Raw genomic sequence first — 19,452 nt, forward strand, 5'->3', positions numbered from 1 at the left:
AGATAATAATTTTCAAAAATTTGGTGAAATCGTATCTAATAATATGTTTTATATAAAAATATTATTTCCCTTTTTCTTAATACATAAATACAAAAAGTTATTTTTACCATTTTTTCTGTTTTTAGAAAAAGGGGAAACGATATTTTTCTCTTTCTTCTTTCTCATGTGGAAATTACAAAATAAAATTTTTGGTTTTAAAAATTTATAATGAAAAAAATTCTAACTTTTTTTTTTAAAATTTTAATATAATTTTTAAGAAACTAGTTTTTACTAATTTCTTCTTTATTAATTTACACTTGAAGATTTTTCATTAAATTCTTTATTGAGAATTCAATTATTTTCCCAAAATTTACAATTAAACTTCTTCAAAAGTTGATTTTCAAAAATCTTAATAATAATACTTGATAAAAATAAATTATTTTCAATTAAATTTTATAAAATTTTAATTATTCCAAATCTTTTTAATTACGTTTATTTTGAAAATTTAATTAGAAAAATTATACAAAAATAATTTTTGAAAGATATTTGTCTAAAATTTTTTTTTTACACTAGAAAAATCGAAATAATTTGCAATTTCTTTTGGTATTTTGTTGCAATATTTGGAAAAAAAGTTGAAAATGTCGGAATTTTTGAAAATAAGTCAAAAAAAGTCTCATTTTTGGAAAATAGTCGAAAAAGTCAGAGGCCTGTCTAAACGACGCAAAAAAATATATGAAAATAAATCCTTTTTTTTTAAAGAAATGAATTTATTTTTAGCCTCCTTATTCTTTTTGATACACCGAAACGAGGGCGTTAAAAGAAGATTTTTCTCTTGGTTAAAGATCCAATTCATCATGTAATGAGAATCACGTGGAGAGAAGAGGACAGATTTTGCATCATTTTTTTTCTTTCTTTTTACTTCTCCACGAAACTGGCACTGGTTCATTAGTCAATTTTTCTCTAATTTGGTCATATATTTCGTTCAAAAAACTGCGAGAGTAATTAAAGGAGAAAAATAAATTTTTTTGTTTTTACTTTGGAACGTTTTTTATTTTTTAACTGTCAATTTCTCAAATATTTTCAAAAAAATAGGATTGCGATACAATTTTTGACATTTCTATGATTGATGCAATTCTTGTCATTTCTATTGATGAAATTTTTAACATTTTTGTTGAATTATTTACTGATTAAGTTATATATGTATATATATCTTTAAATGGAAACTTGTGCTGTGTGAAAAGAAAAATGTTGCCCAAGTATTTTTCCAGTGAAAAAGTTTCTACTTTATAATGTTTAGTGGGTGATTGACCTGCACTACTTAATTCGTGACAGATGTCTTTTAATCTGATAAAAGTTACACTGGTTAAGAAAACAGTGTTTCTAATTGATACATTTTGTATTATTTTAATAATTTATTATTTTTATTTTTATTATTTTTATTATTATTATTATTATTATTATTATTATTATTATTATTATTATTATTATTATTATTATTATTATTATTATTATTATTATTATTATTATTATTATTATTATTATTATTATTATTATTATTATTATTGTTATTATTACTTTTAAATTATTATTTATTATCACAAATATAATTTTGATAATTATATTTAATAATAATAAAAGTAATAATAATAATAATAATTATTATTATTATTATCAGTTTTCTAAGGATAATAATCAAAGTTAGTAAATACATTCAAGTAAAAAATATTTTCTTTTTTTTTCTATTTCTAATACAAAACCCCTTTTCTTTATGAGATTCTTATATTTACTATTCTCGAGAAAAGAAAAATACTAAACGGTTTATAATATTCTTATATTCTAACGGGAATTAAAATTTTTTTTTCCAATTTGTTGCGGTAGTTTAGATTGAAGGTAAAATCATTTGCGATAGCGTTTATATATCTATATATTTACACGATTATTTCAAATTGCTTTCTTCTAAATGAATCGATTTACGATTCGAATAGAATAGCGAGATTGTATTCGGAAAATAATTTATTGAAGACATAAAGTGTCGATTAGACGCATAACGAGAAATAATATGCTTAAATATTATTATAACATCGGAAATTAAATACCTAAACTTCAACGCCAAAGCTATTATTTTACGACAGTCATCAATAAGTAATTAAAAAAAATTCATAATGAGGAAAAAATTCGCATTTACGTTTGTAATTAACGTTTGAAAATAAAATTTATATATACAGAACTTTAGAATTTTTTCCAATTAATTTTGTTTAAAATGTTTACAATCAATTTTGTTTAGACTTAATTGTTAATTGTTATATTCAAAATTATTCAAAAATTTCCAAAAAAAATTTTTTTTGCGAAGGTTTATAGTTTTGGTATTTTTAATTTTTTAGAAATATGTATTATTTATTACATGTCATATTATTATATAATATTATTATATTATTATATAATATTTATAATTATTATATAATTTTTATAAATAATTTCAGGAAAAAAAATTTCTTTACGGTTTTTATTGTAAGGATTTAAAAAAACTTAAAGTTTTTTTAAATCCTTACAATAAAAACCGTAAAGAAATTTTTTTTCCTGAAATTATTTTTAAGAAGAATGATAAAACTTTTTCTTTATAAAAAGAATTCAAGTACTTGGGAAGAAAATTTATTAAAGGAACTTCTAAATTCCATTAACAACAACAACAACATCATCATCATCATCATTTCCATTTAAAACTATTTTCTAGAAAAAATTCTAAGAGACTTTCTTTCCAGACGATAATATTAATCTCCATTTTCTGTATAACCTGTTCATATAATGCTTACATGTAAAACACGTAAAATTGAGTAGCTCTATCTTTCTATAAGGGTGTTCACTCGTTCCCGCCAGTTGCATAGCGATAAGATAAGACTCTTAAATTATGAGTATTCTCGTCGAAAACACTCAAGACATTCGAGAAAGAGAGTGAGAGAGAGAGAGAGAGAGAAAGATACTCCCCCAGTTTATTTTTCCCCATTTTCGTTTCTTTTCTTGTTTTCTATATTCACTTTTTTTTGTCCCAACTACTGAATAAGTTTTTTCCCCCCCAAGATTCAAAGTTTTTTTCTTTCCCATTCAAAGTAATTCCCCCCTCCCCAAATATTTAAAGTATATTCCCCACTACATTTAAAGTATATACCCCCCAGGATTTAAAGTATATAATAACTAGTTGTCGTACACGTTTTCGACGAGTATAATATTGAGTTTTTTTTAAAATTGAAATTTATAATTACAACCAACTGTACTTGCCTTTGTGTATTTTATTCTCTGATAAATTTCGAATTATTATTTAAACAATTTCTATTATAATTTCTATTCAACAAAAATTGGGTAAATGATACTTTTTTAATACTTTGAATAATTTTTTATTTTCAAAAATGTATTAATTAACATTTTCTCCCTCTAAGCCGGGGGGGGGGACAAGTTTCAGTTTAGCAATTTCCCTGACATTTTCCTGACAATTTACTGATATGAAAATTACTTTTCTTGACAAAGCTCATTTTATAGGAAAATATGAAAGTTTACGGAAAATGAGTATAAAGTTTATGAATTTTAATAATTTCTAAACATTACAATTATAACCCTTCCTGAATTCAATTATTTTCTACAATTTTAAACTAAATTTCATCTTTAAATCAATTATTTTAAATAATTTTCCGAAATTTCTTCTAGAATTCAATTATTTAAATGGTTGGGGTACAATTTTTCTAAAACGTATTTTCTAATTTTTTATTTATTTATTATTAATAAAGGTCATTTTCTAAAAATTTCATTTTTTAATAAAGGTAATTTTTAAAAAAATTTTCTCCTAATAATATATTCAATTTTTGTAATAGCGATCAATATGTAAATGATTAAAAAATAAAATTTGCGAAAATTTTTTAATTCTTTAAAAAAAAATACTTGAGATTTTGTTAAAAAATTATAATAAAAAATAGAAATTATGCGAATTTTTTAACAAAATTCTAAAATAATCTACTTAACAATCTATAAATCTAAATATAATCTAGTTAATAAATAGAAATAATAAGAATCTTTTTCCTAATATATAGATGTTTAAATTTTGCTAAAAAACTGTTTTTATAAATAAACTAAATCTGGAAATTTTTGTATAAAAATGATGCAACTTATTATTTTTTTCAAAGAAGAACAGAATTTTGTTAACAAATTGTGATAAGAAATAGTAATTTTATAAAATTTTTTCTTCTTTTTCAAAAAGAAATTTTAAAATTTTGTAAACAGAATTTTCTAACTTCTATTGCCCGTAAATTTGTAAAATAAATAAATAAATAATTTGTAACTGTCCATGTTTTTTTCTGAAGTTTTTAAGGTATAATATATTTTCAAAAAATTATTATAAAGAAATTCTTAAAATTAATTTTTTTAAAAATATTTTTCAATAATTTTTGAAAGATAATATTAGTTTAAAATAATAATATAATATAAAATTTTATTAGTTTTTTAATTATATATAATTGATAAATTTCCAAACAATTGAAATTTGGTAAAATCTTTAAAAAAATATAAAATGATTGAATTTTTAAAAAATAATAAAAATCATCAAATTTTTGAAGAATTATAATTATAAATATGACTATGATTTCTCCGAAATTTTATAAAGTCTGAAAAAGTAAATTTTTATTCACTTTGTTCTAGGATAATTGAATTTTAAAAAATTATGATAAAATAATTCTAAGAATTAGATTTTAAAATCATGTAATATATTTCGAAAATAATTGAATATCTTAAAAGAATTTTTGTATAATTTAAATAAACTAATTAATTTTAAGTCGAAATTTAATTAAACATTTTGAATATGATTTTTTTCTCCCAAGTTTTTAAAAAATAATTCTGAAAACTTTTAATTTTTGTATTATTTTTTGTACCTATACATTTGAACTTTCGGAATTATATTTTTTAAAATACTGAAAATAATTGAATTTTAAAAATTTATAATGAAAAAAATTCTAAGAATTTCTTTTTTAAAAAATATTTTAATATTATTTTTAAGAAGCCAGTTTTTATTAATTTTCATTTTCATAAATTTATACTTGAAGATTTTTCATTAAATTCTTTTGAGAATTCAATTATTTTCACAAAATTTGTTCTATTAAATTTCTTCAAAAGTTGATTTTCAAAAATCTTAATAATAGTACTTGAAAAAAATCAATTATTTTCAATTAAATTTTACAAAATTTCAATTATTTCAAATCTTTTTAAATGTATAGGTATATTTCGAAAATTTAATTAGAAAAATTATACAAAAATAATTTTTGAAAGATTTGTCTATAGTTTTTTTTTACACTAGAAAAATCAAAGTAAGTTGCACTTTTTTATTAAAAATTCTAGTATTTTGTTTCAATATTTTTAAAAAAAAGTCGAAAAAGTCAGAATTTTTTAAAATAAGTCGAAAAAAGTCTCAATTTTTTTAATTTCCTTGACAAAAAATTTTTTTTCTTACATTTCCCTGACTTTACTGAGAAAAATTTTTTTTCCTGACATTTCCGCGACTTTACTGACAAAAAATTTTTTTCCTGACATTTCCCTGAATTTTATTTTATATATATTTATTTTTTATTTTGTGTCCTATCCAAAAGTCAAGCACTGTCAAGGAAGGATTCACGTACTTTTTTTTCCGTGTATGAAGAATTGTAACGTTAGTTTTAATTTTAATGTTAGTTTAAATTTTAATGTTAATTAAAATTTTAATGTTTAAATTTTAATGTTAGTTTAGGCTAGTGGTTAGTGGCCAAGTCTACAGTGTTAAAGGTTCCGAGTTCGATTCCCCAACGAGGCGAATATTTTCATTTCCAATTAATAAAGAAATTAACTTCGCTAATTTACCTACTTTAGGACCTGAATAATAAAAGAGCAAATAAATGAATAAATTTACAGAAAGAAGTCAGATTATTAATAATATAGACAGACATGTACTATACGAAACGTATTTATTTGCTTCATCGTCTTGAAATATAAAATTGGATTTCTTTAATGAAGCTACACACACACAGACACAGACAAGACGATAAATGAAATGATCTGAGTCATTAGAGATAAGAATATGCTCAATGATTATTTTGGTGTTGTGTTGCAAAATACGTGTATGAAATCACATGAAATGCATTAATGTATCGAGTGACTCGAAGACGTTCGCTTGCGTCCATGAGAGTGTGAAATTGAAAACACTCGGAACAATATTGGAGATACCAGGAGGAAGCATCAGGATATAATGTATTAACCGGTTCTATGTAGGCTTTCGCCTGTAAATAAGGACCTCGTTTCACAACATGGCTATAACGGAAAAACTTGCTCAAAACTTCTTATATTTTATTTCGTCTTTTTTTTTTTTTTTTTTTTTTTGCTTTTTCAACGCCAAAAGAAAATTTAATTATCCATTATAGTTATTTTATGCAATTTGAAAAAGAAAACAATTTACAATTTTTTTTTATTTCTCATTCTTATTCTATGAAGGAATTTGAGTAACTTGCGCGAGAATGAATAATTATATCCACTTCACTTGAATTACACGACTCAAAAAATATCAGTTTTCATAAAGTTGAATATTTTTAAATTCTATTTTTCATTGTTATGAAAAAAGTATCGAATCACAGCAGCTAGTATAACACTAGAGGGGGGATGAAAATAAATAAAAAGGGCTGGAACAGTCTGTTCTTCAGCTAGAAAAAGACTCATTTGTTTCAAATTTTTTGACCGAATAAAATTTCTACTTTGAAAGAAATCATTTTTTTAATTTTAGTTTCTATTTTTAAAACAAATTAATATTTTTCCAATTTTAATGTATATTTTGAAACTAATAATTAATTAGACTTCGAGACAAATATACTTTTATTTAACTTAAATTATATTTGAAGTAAAATATAAATTTTCCTTGAGTGTTGGAATTAAATTGACAATTAAGTGGCAAATGGAAAGGCAAACTTGTTGAAGAATATGTGGGAATATAAGCGCGTTAAAAAGGAGAGAAGTGTGAAAATTAGAAGTTATGAAGAATAGAGGAAAAAGTGCTTTATAAGTTTGTTATTTTTGCTGTATTTTTCCTTTTATAGATTTTTTTTGTCATTGTTTTTTTATTGTTTTTTTTTGGTGTGTCAAATGCCACAAAAATGAGAATCACTTTTCAAGAGAGTTAAATTTTTTTTTTTTTTTGCTATATTATTCCTTTTAGTGTTCAATTCGCGAACGAAAACATTTGAGAAATTGTTTTGCAAGAAAAGAGTTTTCAATTCAAGTTTAAACTTCCATAGAGCGCACATTGCGATATATAGGCAAAATAGCATCAAAGAAAAAGAAGTGTTCACATATACAAGCCCGCTTTTCCGGTCGCTGACCGTGGCGCGAGAATTGTAATCACTCCATTTTGCTCTCTTACTATTCACCGAGCATAATGCTTAACGATCGGTGCACAATGTTCATAAAAAAAAGCTTTTTCCCTACGAATACACACACTCACACATGAAAATTTCATTTCTATGATTCTGTCTAGAAAAAACTTTTGTATTCACAAAAAAATATTTTCATTACATGCGAATTCATTTGTGGAGAGAAATTGAATTTATTTTTTTTCAAATTGTTGATAATAGTTTTTATTTCAATATTGGAAATAATCAATGATAAAGTAACTAAGGAAATGATATAAAAATTAATAAAATAAAAATTAAAAATTAATAAAATAAAAAATAAAAACAAATAAAATTAAAATGCAGAAAAAATGAAAAAAGATTGAATGCAAATCAAATAAAAAATAAGAAAATAAAAACGAATAAAATTAACATGCAGAAAAAATAAAGAAAATTAAGCAGAAAATAAATAAGAAATAAGAAAATTTTCAGCAAATAAAATAAAAGTGCAAAAAAAAATACAGACAAGAGGAATAAAAATTAAAAAATTAAAAATAAATAAGAAAAAAATTAAGACAAAAAATGTATAATATAGACAATAAAAAACAAATGAAAATTAAGAAAAGAAAAATAAATAAAATAAAAATGTAGAAAAAAATCTTGTTAGAGAACAAAACGAATAAAAATCAAGAAAATAAAAAAAAATGGAATAAAAATGTAGGAAAAAATGTAAAAAACCAAACGAATAAAAATTAAGAAAATAAAAATCAAGAAAAAATACAGAAAATAAAACGAATAAAAATTAAGAAAATTAAAACGAATAAAATTAAAAAATAAAGAAAATTAAGCAGAAAATAAATAAGAAATAAGAAAGTTTTCAGCAAATAAAATAAACGTACAAAAAAAATACAGACAATACGAATAAAAATTAAAAAATTGAAAATAAATAAGAAAAAAATGAAGACAAAAAATATATAATATAGACAATGAAACAAATGAAAATTATGAAAAGAAAAATAAATAAATTAAAAATGTATAAAAAAATCCAGAGAACAAAACGAATAAAAATCAAGAAAATAAAAAAATGGAATAAAAATGTAAAAAACCAAACGAATAAAAATTAAAAAATAAAAATCAAGAAAAAATACAGAAAGTAAAACGAATAAATTTGAGAAAATAAAAATCAAGAAACAATACAGAAAACAAAAAGAATAAAAATTAACAAAAATAAAAATACAGAAAGTAAAACGAATAAACATTAAAAAAATAAAAAACTAAGAAAATAAAAATGCAGAAAAAATAAAAAAAAATAAAACGAATAAAAAAATGTAGAAAAAGTACAGAAAATAGAACAAATAAAAATTAAGAATCTAAAAATTCAAAAAATAGAAATTCAAAAACAAATACAGAAACAAAATAATACAGAAAATGATACAGAAAACAAGAACAAAGAAAATACTCAAAATAAAAAAAAAATAAAATAAAATATAATGAACCTGTCATGATAAAAAATGTAACAAATTTTTAAAGTTGCAGTAAAAGTAGTAGAATTAATTTGCGTCTTGTATAATTCCATCTTTTTTTTTTTACAATTATGAATAATTTGAATAAAACATTAGCATATCTGGCTTTAAATTAGACCCATAATTTATCTCTCACTATCGAAATTCGCTGGTACTTAAATTCCGAACATGATAATAATCATTGCCCTCATCATTAATATTATGTCAAACTTTCGAAATCGTTATTTTAACTTTTAAAAAGATTTTGCTAATTGATTGCGAATAATATTTCCCGTTGCAGATCGAAAAAAAAAATTACATACATATATTGATTTCAAGATTATTTTTTTCCTACTCATCCAGAATTATTTTTTAAATATTTTCCAGGGAATTCTTTTTTAAGAAACATTTAGGACAATTTAGAAAGATTTTAAAAGATTTAAAAAAATTTAAACAAATTTAAAATTATTTAAATTGATTAAAAAATTTTAGAAAGATTTTAAAAAATTTAGAAAGATTTAAAAAGATTTAAAAGAATTTAAAAAGATTTAAAAAGATTTAAAAAGATTTGAAAAGAATTTAGAAACATTTAAAAAATTTAGAAAGATTCAAAAAAGGTTTAAAGAATTTTAAGATTTAAAAACATTTTTTAAGAGAATTTAAAAAGATTTTAAAAGACTTTTAAGAAGATTTCTAACAAAAATTATTAAAAAGGTTTTAAGAAAAATTTTTACCAAAAGTCTTTCAAAATGATAACAACCGCAAGACTCTAATAAAACTTTCAGAATTCATTTTTAGGAGACCTCAGCTCCCAGAATTAGTCCTCCACTAAATTCACATAAAAAATAAATTAACGAGAGAAATACTGTAATAAAATAGCTACGCCATATATTTTCATCCACTCGTCTCGTGGCAAGGTCAAAAAAATAATATTTAGAAAATAAAAACTATTCTTTTTTTCTACAAATAAAAGTTTTGCGATTTTAATAAAAAAAAAACACGATTCATCAAACAGCAGTTTAAACACACACACTACGAAAATTTTACTCACTGTAAAGGGCAGTTCAAATTTGAGAAACCCATATTTCAAAGTGAAATCGAATTATAAAATCAGACGATAATTTAATTTTCAAGTGCATTTTGAACTGAGTGCATGCATAATGTAAACTCAACGAATTAAAAAGACTTTTTTATATTTGCAAAGAAATTTAAAATTTTTTAAAAGCTTTGATATTTTAAAAGAGCTTTTTAAATTAAAAAACACTTAGACTCTCTCTCTCTTCTTTTTTTTTCTTTATTAAAAGGGTCAATTAATTTAAAAGCGTTCGAAATTATTTAACGAGCCAATTCAGCAAATTATTGGTTTACTGAAAAATTAACGAACGAAAAAATTTGGGAAATAGAAGAAAAAAGGAAATTAAAAAATAAGAATTGAAAAATTAATCATATGATCGAACAATATTGTGAATAATTCCAGGAAAATTCAAATTAAAAAATGTATTTGAAAAAAAATTTGAATAAAATAATACGAAAACAATGGGTTTAATTAAGCAGTCATTTGTCTTGATTAGAAACAATTTTACCACTGTCACGTATATGTACATATAACTGTTCGCATTATTATATTCATATCTATAACCCTCCATTAAGTTTTAAGTATGTCGTAAAATTTATGTGTTTATCATTCTTTTCATTAATAATGATGAATAGAAATGTCCCCTCTCAATTATTATATTTCTATTCATCAAAGAAATAAAGAATCATTAGAAAAATTGCAAATTATTGTTGTTAAGGGATTTTTTTTTCATAAAGTCGAGAGGAAAATTTTTATTTCTTTATTTCTCTTCTTTATTTTATTTAATACTTTGATTTTTTCAGTGAAATTACAGATGAAATTAAATTTTTTTTATGCAAAAAGAGAACAAATTTTTTTCCAAGAACAAAAAGTAAATAATTTTTTATTTTTATTTTACTTTCATTCGTATTTTTATTTTATTTTCCATCTTGTATTCATTTTTATTTTCATTCTTATTTTTATTTTATTTTCATTCCTATATATTCATTTTTATTTTCATTTTTACTCGTATTTTTACGTTTGCAATTAGAAATTTTATTTATTTTATTTTTACTTCGTTGATGTAAACTTTTTGTATATAATTTAAGGAAGCAAATTTCTCTGTGTGTGAAACTTAACTGCGGAGAATTGGGAAAATTTTTCTTTTTTATAGTTGGGTGGGGTTTTTACTATACCGTTTCGAAATTAATTAAGCAGAGAGACTTTTTTTTCAACTAAATAAAGAATAAAAATTTAATTTTTGAATTAAAGAATATTATTAGAGTTTGGGTTAAAAATTTATAAGAAAACATTAAATTAATTTAAATTTAGTAAAATTTTACTGAAAATTAGTAAAATTTTACTAAAGATTATTAAAAAAATGATTAGTATTTTAAATTAGTGGATAAATTTTTACTAACTCCGATGTAGAGAGCAGTTTATGAATGAAAACCAAAAAGAAAAATTTTATTGATTTCCTAATAAATTTTACTTTACGTTCACAGTCGATTTTTAGTAATTTTAGATTGAATAATAATTATTTACTAATAAATTATTAAATATTGTATAATTATGAACCAATAAATTATTCACTAATGAAAATTACTAAAATTTGTTCCAATTTCAGAGAACGACCTTTCACTAATTTAGATTGAGAGAGCACTAATTTTGATTCAGACGATAAATATTTAAATAATTCCCCGTGACCTATCAAATCAGTCTAGTACAATTAATAATAAATAATCTAATCATTTGACTCTAAAAATTCATGAAAACATTTCCAAATATCAGATTTTTCTTGTTTATATTACAATAATTATATGTACATAATTTCCACGATGCTATCCAATAGTATGTTCAATTTTAACACTAAATAATTCCACTACTAAATAATTGACACAGATTTCAGATTCTAACTCTAAATAACACTATATACAATAATTCCGCCACTAAATAATTTCCAATAATACTGTGATGTCTACTAAATAATTCCCAATAATCCCAATACTAAATAATTCTAATAATCCCCTGCAATCGAGTATCTTTGTTGAAACAAAACCAAAAACAAACAATTCTCTAAAATTTTTCCAAACTTTTAAACTTTTTAAATTTTTAAATGAACGAAATTTTTTTTCTGCCTAAATATTTTTAAAAATTACTGTTCAATGAAGAATAAGAATTAATTAATAACAATTAAAAAAAATTAAATTAAAAAAAAAATTAAAATTAAAAATTACATTAAAAAAAAAATTAAAATTAAAAATTAAATTAAAATTAATTAAAATTAAATTAAATTAAATTAAATTAATTAAAATTAAATTAAATTAAATTAAATAAAATTAAATTAAAATTAAAAATTAAATTAAAATTAAAAATTAAATTAAAATTAATTAAAATTAAATTATATTGAATTAAAATTAAATATATTTTTTCAGCTACAACTTCATACTTTTTAATATGCAAAATATTTTTTTTTTTGTAAAAGGAAACAAAGTGAAAGAATTAAAAATTCTTTGGGGTTTATTCGATGGTTTGATGCTTTGGAAACAATACTAACTTTTAGTAGAAATATACTAATTTTTAGTAGAAAAGTACTAATTTCCAATATCCCAGAATGTAGCATATAGACACTCAGCTATAAAAATTGTTATTTGGACTTTTTAGTGATGAAAATGTGCCTAATTTCCATTATTTAATTTTTTTTAGCAATCAGTAGTTTTTTTATAAAAATAATGTTTAAATAATTAAATAAATTAAATTTAAATTATTAAATATTATTTCTTTATTAGAAATTAATTTCTACCAGCAGTTAGTAGTTTTTACTCAAAAGTAACAGTTTCTACTTACAAGTAGTAGTTTTCTAGTAAAAAACAGTAGATTTCTACTAAAAATTAGTAGTTGCTACTAGTAATTAGTAGTTTTTAAAAGGAATTAGTAGTTTTCTAGTAAAAAAAAGTTGTTTTCTACTAACAATTAGTAATTTTCTTGGTAAAAATAGTAAATTTCTAGTAGCAATTAGTAGTTTTCTAGAAAAAAATAAGTAAATTTCTACTAGCAATGAGTAGTTTTCTAATAAAAATAGTAGATTTCTACCAGCAATTAGTAGTTTTCTACTAAAAATTAGTAGTTTTTACTAGCAATAAATAATTTTTACAAGGAATTAGTAGTAAAAAATAGTAGATTTCTACTGACAATTAATAGTTTTCTAGTAAAAATAGAAAAATTTCTACTAGCAATTAGTAGTTTTCTAGCAAAAATGAGTAGATTTCAACTATCATAGTAGGTTTCTAGTAAAGATTAGCAGATTTCCATTAAAAATTAGTAGATTTCTACTAGCAATTAGTAGTTTTTACTCGCAAGTAATAGTTTCTACTTGCAAGTGGTAGTATTCTAGTAAAAAATAGTAGATTTCTACTAAATTTAGTAGTTGCTGCTAGCAATTGGTAGTTTTTAAAAGGCATTAGTAGTTTTCTAGTAAAAAAAAGTAGATTTCTACTAACATTTAGTAGTTTTCTAGTAAAAATAGTAAACTTCTACTAGCAATGAGTAGTTTTTTAATGAATGTAGTAGATTTCTACCAGCAATAAGTAGTTTTCTACTAAAAATTACTAGTTTTTACTAGCAATTTTTGACTGTGCTAAATGAATATATTTTTGTCTTGGGTCTATGTTAACCGATTTTAAGAATTAAAAAATTATATTTTTTTTTTAAAACCTACAATTTAAAATCTATTTATTTTGTAAAAAAAAATTTTAATTCTTTTTAAATTATTTATTTATAAAATTGCAATAAAAACACGTTTTTCACGTTCTATGCAAAATTAAAAAATACTATTATATTCTCCACATATTTTTGAGTTAAAAATTTTAAATTAGTAGATTTCTACTAGCAATTAGTAATTTTGCCTAGCAAATAGTTGTTTCTACTAGCAATTTGTAGTCTTCTAGGAAAAATTAGTAGTTTTCACTATCAAATAGTAGTTTTTTGGTAAAAATTAGTAGTTTGTAAAAGGAATTACTAAATTGCTAATAGCAATAAGTATGATTTCAACTATCAACTATCAGTAGTTTTTACTAGCAAATAGTTGTTTCTACTATAGCAATTTGTAGTTTTCTAGGAAAAATAAGCTGATATTTACTAGCACTTAGAAGTTTTTAATGGCAATTAGTAGTTTCTGAAAGCAATTAATAATTTTCTAGTTCAAAGTTAGTAGTTTTCTAGTAAAAAATTAGTAGATTTCTACTAATAATTATTAATTTTTTACTAGCAAGTATTAGCTTCTACCAGGAATTAGTAGTTTTCTACTAAAAATTACTAGATTTCTACTAATAATTATTAATTTTTTACTAGCAAGTATTAGTTTCTACCAGGAATTAGTAGTTTTCTACTAAAAATTACTAGATTTCTACTAATAATTAGTCATTTTTACTAGAGATTAGTAGTTTTCTATTAAAAATTAGTAGATTTCAATCAGAAAATAGTAGTTCTCTTCGAAAAATGAGTAATTTTCTTCTAGCACTTAGTATTTTCTACTAATAATTAGTAATTTTTACTATCAATTAGTACAAATTTCGACTCTAGTTTTTTTTGCCGTTTGGTTTGCAATTTTTTTTTGTTTTGACATTTTTCTTCTTCTGCCAATTGTCGATGCTTGCACACACAACTGGTAAAGGAGCAATGTTCCGAAGTTCTCGTGTGTATATGTATTATAAAATGGTCGGGGACTCCCCGAATGAGAGACGAGAAGAGAAAATAAAGAGACACGTGCATGTGATATACATTCGGTGTGCACTTTGCTTCCTTGTTGCTTCTCTTTGCATTTCGTAGGTAGATGTAGAAACTGTGGAATACCAAAAGGCAAGACTGACTACCAACTAACTCCCTTAATGTCGAATACACCCCGGGTTCAAATCCTCTCTCTCTCTCTCTCTTTTCTTCTTGACTCCAGAGATTCTATGAGAAGGCGAATCTCGATGAGAACAAAGGACTCGTGCCGAACAATGGCTATGTTTCCTTTTTTACATATCCACTTGGAGAGCTAGAGAACAAGGCATGCATAAGCGATCGTCCTCTCCAATATCGATATCCTTAGAGAGGCTAGAGATTCATCCTTTGCCTCCTCTCTAACTACAAGAAATCTTCAGCATTCATATTATCTTCGCTGTGCGCAGCAAATTCAGAATTATCGTCGTCGGTCATGATTTTTCTTTTTTCTTCTGTAAATATGTCTACTTTTTTTTTACTCTTTTGTCTACTTTGTGGTTTTGTTCTCTCTGAATTTGAAATAGGAGTTCTTTTTAGCAATTAAATAGTGCGGATTCGTTATGTACGTGAATTGGTGGCATTTGACTGGCTACAATAGTAGTGATATTCAAGTCATGACATTTTACTTCTTTTTAGTAGATATCTAGTAATTGTTAGTAGAAAACTGCAACTCCTAGTAGAAACTACTATTTTTTACTAGAAAACTACTAATTACTAGTAGAAATCTACTAAATTTTTAGTAAAAAACTGTAACTCCTAGTAGAAACTACTGCTTTCTAGTAGAAACTACTATTTTTACTAGAAAACTACTAATTACTAGTAGAAATCTACTAAATTTTTAGTAAAAAACTGTAACTCCTAGTAGAAACTACTGCTTTCTAGTAGAAACTACTATTTTTTACTAGAAAACTACTATTTGATAGTGAAAACTACTAATTACTAGTAGAAATCTACTAAATTTTTAGTAAAAAACTGTAACTCCTAGTAGAAACAACTGTTTTCTAGTAGAAACTACTATTTTTTACTAGAAAACTACTATTTGATAGTGAAAACTTCTAAATTTTTAATACAAAACTGTAACTCCTAGTAGAAACTACTAATTTTTACTAGAGAACTACTAATTTCTAGAAAAAACTAATAATTTTTACTAGAAAACTACTAATTACTAGTAAAATATTATTTTCTAGAATTTGTAATTCAAATTATTCTTTAAATCAATTATTTACAATAATTTTTTTAAAAATTCGGAGAATTTTCAAATGTATTTGTTTACAATTCAATTTTACGAAATTTCATCGATTGTTTGGAAATTCTTCAATTAAATATATATTTGTAAAATAAAAACTTGGAATAATTTCAATTAAACTTTTTGAAAAAAATAATTCTACAGAGTTTTTAGTTAAAAACTATGAAAAATTCAACTTTTCAAAGATTTGAATTTGAAACTTTTTCAAAATTCAATTATTTCTAAAAATTCACGCTTTATAATTATTTTAATATTCAATTATTATGTAAAATTCTAACTGAAATTCACTGAAATCAAATTCTATTGGAAAATTCTACGAGAATTCAATTATTCAAATACGAAAACAAATTATTTATTGAATAATTATTAAATGTTACTATTAAATGTTTCTTAAATTCTCATAAAGAATTTTATCAAAAATTTTTAAATAATTAAATTCTTTCGACGAATTTTAATAAAATTTTGAAAAATAATTACATTTTTCGAGGTATTTTGAAAATAATTAAAATTTTGCAATTATTTGAAACTTCTCCAAAATTCAATTTTATTTTAGTATTTTTAACTAAAATTCCTCGATAAATTCATTACTTTTAATGTAATGAATTAAATAAATATATTAAAAAATTTAACTAATTTCAGAATTATTTAAATTTTGAAAAATTTTGCAAAAATTTTAGTTCTTTAGAAATTCTAATAAAATTCATTCAAAATTGAAATTTTATCAAATTTAAAATTAAAATCTTTTTAAGTTCATCTATTTATGAAAATTGTAAACGAAACTATTTTAAAATTTAATTAATTTTCAAATGTATTAATAAAATTATTCATTAAATAATTTCTAAGTTATAATTTTATGATAATTCTTCAAGAATTAAGTTATTTAAAAAGAAATTATTGTCAGAAATGGAAAAATTGAAGGTTTTGTATTAGAATTTTTGTTTTTTTTAGAAAAAACAAATGTCAATTAATTATTTTTTTAGAGGAGTTCAACAAGTTAAGTTAACAAGTTAAATCGTTAAATTTGTACCATTTTGGAGTAAACAACTTGTGATTGTAAGTTCTTCAATGTTAATTTTTCCATCATTTTTCTCCTTTAAATATTAAATAAATTAAGTCAGTTTTTTGTGAATAACTTGAAAATATAATGAGGAAGGGTTGTGGGATGTATTTTTAAAAAAATGCATCTCACATTTTTTTAAATCAAAAATTTTGTTAGAAATCTCGAAAATCAGACAAAATTTTAGAAATTTTTTTTAAATTCCACACTATTTCCAAGTTTTTCACATAACATTCTCCAAATTGAGGGTCCTGATTAAAGAACCGGTTTTAATTGTTAAAGACTAAATTCTCGATTTCAAAATAAAAAAGGATTTAAATTTTCAATTTCCAGTAACCATTTTCTATTTGTATAAATAAAGATTATGAGAATGGTTCTCCAAAAAATATGATTTAAAACTTTTTAATTCTCTATTTATTGGACAATGATTTTCAGCTTAAAAAATTTTTAACCGGTTCTTTGATCGTTACCTTCAATTTCCTTTCAATTTCCAACTAAATAAATTTCGTTGGTTTAAAGGTTCAGAATTTTAGGGACATTTTTCTCTATCCACTATTTTCAAAAGAAGAATTTTTCAACCAAAGAATTTATAATTTCCTTTTTGAAAAATATATTTTTCTTTAATTGTTGATCAAGGGTTGTAAACCTCACTGAGGTAAAGTTTGCCCCTTTGTATCAGGTCTTTTAGTATTTAACACTTCGTTCCTTAAATGTATGTGTAAATTAACCCCCAATACGTAAAAAAATCATTATCTAAAAAGCTACAAATTTCCCTACATTAGCGAAATTTTTACTTGTTTCAATTAATACTTTCGCTATTCTAGAGAAACTTATCGCCCTTCCAGGTAAAATTTTTAATTCCTCAAGAAAAATTTCCGTCTTTTTGTAAACTTCCCATTTATCCCGTTTTTCTGTTTATCCTTTTTTTGAAGTAAATTTTCAAATCGAAAAACTTCACCTCCAATTCTCAATGCCACTTACTCCATAAATTTTTTCATTTTTTCACAAAAGTTACAAAAAAATGTTAAAATACCTTGATTATCAACGGCGGATTATTCTCCTAATAACTGCAATTAATCCATTTTTCCAAAAAACAAGAAACAAGTAATGATTTGTCAATCCTGGTAAACGAGTAACTTTTTTATTTTTCAAATTTCTTTTTCTTTTGAATATTCACTTTCAACTTTTTTTTTTATCATTCACAAGTGCACTGAACTCAAATTTCCTCCTTTTTGCGTTGATTTTTGATTTATTCGAAAAGTAGGAGAAACTCTTTTTTCGAAAAGGAAAACCCCCGCGGAGCAATTAATTCGCGACGAATGATTCTATGGGAAATAGACGGTGTGATCGATTTTGGCACGTGCGAGACAATATCGAGGGAAAAGAACCTTCCCCTTTGGCGAACGGGAACGCACTAAACGGGCAGCGTGGCAAGAGGAGAAACGAGCGAGAGCGATGGAGGAGCGTGGCACAAACACTGGCGTCGACCCCCCTTCTCCCATCGCTCTATCTCCCCCTTTTAAGCCTGCTTACCCAGTCAGTCCTCCTTTCCAGGGTCGGATTCAAAAGAAATTTTCCTCAAAATACGAAAGAGAGACGAGAAAATAGGGGAAAATTGAGAAAAAATTCAATTTTTACCAAGTTTTTGTTGTTTTTCAAAATTTTCGGAGTTAATTTTCACTCTTTGAGGTGTAAAATCTCTTTTGGAAGATTTGACAGGACTTGGGAAATTACTTTGTGGAAAAATCGAAGAGTGAAGAAGAGTCACTCTGATGAGGTGAATTTTGACACTTGAGTTAAAATTTTATTCTTTTATTACAGTGTAGAGTGAAATTGTAACTCTGGAGTGAAATTAGAGTAAAATTATAACTCCGAACTAAAAGTCGAGAAAAATTGCAACTCTAGAGTGAAATTTCAGTAAAATTTTAGTCCGGAGTGAAATTGGAGTATAATTATAAATCCAGAGTGAAATTGGCATAAAATTAAAACACTAGATTAAAATTAGAGTTAAATTGATAAGTAATACTGTAACTCTGGAGTGAAATTTTAGTAAAATTTTAATTCTGGAGTGAAATTGGAGTATAATTTTAACACTGGAGTACAATTTTAGTAAAATTAGAGTAACATTGCAACTCTAGAGTTGAAATTGAACTAAACCTACTGTAACTCTGGATTTTAATTGGAGTAAAATTGAAAGTCTAGAGTGAAATTCAAAAAAAATTTTAATTCTGGAGTGAAATTGGAGTATAATTTTAAATTTGGACGACAGCTGGAGTCAAATTTGATCCCTGGATTGAAATTGAAGTAAAATTGTAAATATGGAGTGAAATTTTAACTCTGGATTAAATTCAAGTAAAATCGTAACTCTGGAGTAAAATTGAAGTATGTAAATCTATATAACTTTGGAGTGAAATTAGAATTAAATTATAACTCTGGACTAAAATTCGAGAAAAATTGCAACTCTAGAG

General features: G+C 23.2%; 1 protein-coding gene across 7 annotated transcripts in view; it reads right to left on the bottom strand.

Moving 5' to 3' along the window:
• The window catches only part of LOC122505008 (frizzled-2-like), a 446,077-nt gene that overhangs the window by 45,182 nt on the left and 381,443 nt on the right, over positions 1–19,452 (bottom strand). The window contains exon 1 of one of the 7 annotated variants that reach the window (XM_043616406.1): positions 18,018–18,427. The exons of the other annotated variants lie outside the window; for them this stretch is intronic. The gene's annotated coding sequence lies outside the window, so the exon portion shown is untranslated. Of the gene's footprint in view, positions 1–18,017; positions 18,428–19,452 lie in introns of those variants that run through there. 7 annotated transcript variants of the gene reach the window in all.

The sequence above is a fragment of the Leptopilina heterotoma genome, unplaced genomic scaffold (genome assembly GCF_015476425.1).
Source record: "Leptopilina heterotoma isolate Lh14 unplaced genomic scaffold, ASM1547642v1 Lhet_33, whole genome shotgun sequence".
Classification (NCBI taxonomy): domain Eukaryota; kingdom Metazoa; phylum Arthropoda; class Insecta; order Hymenoptera; family Figitidae; genus Leptopilina; species Leptopilina heterotoma.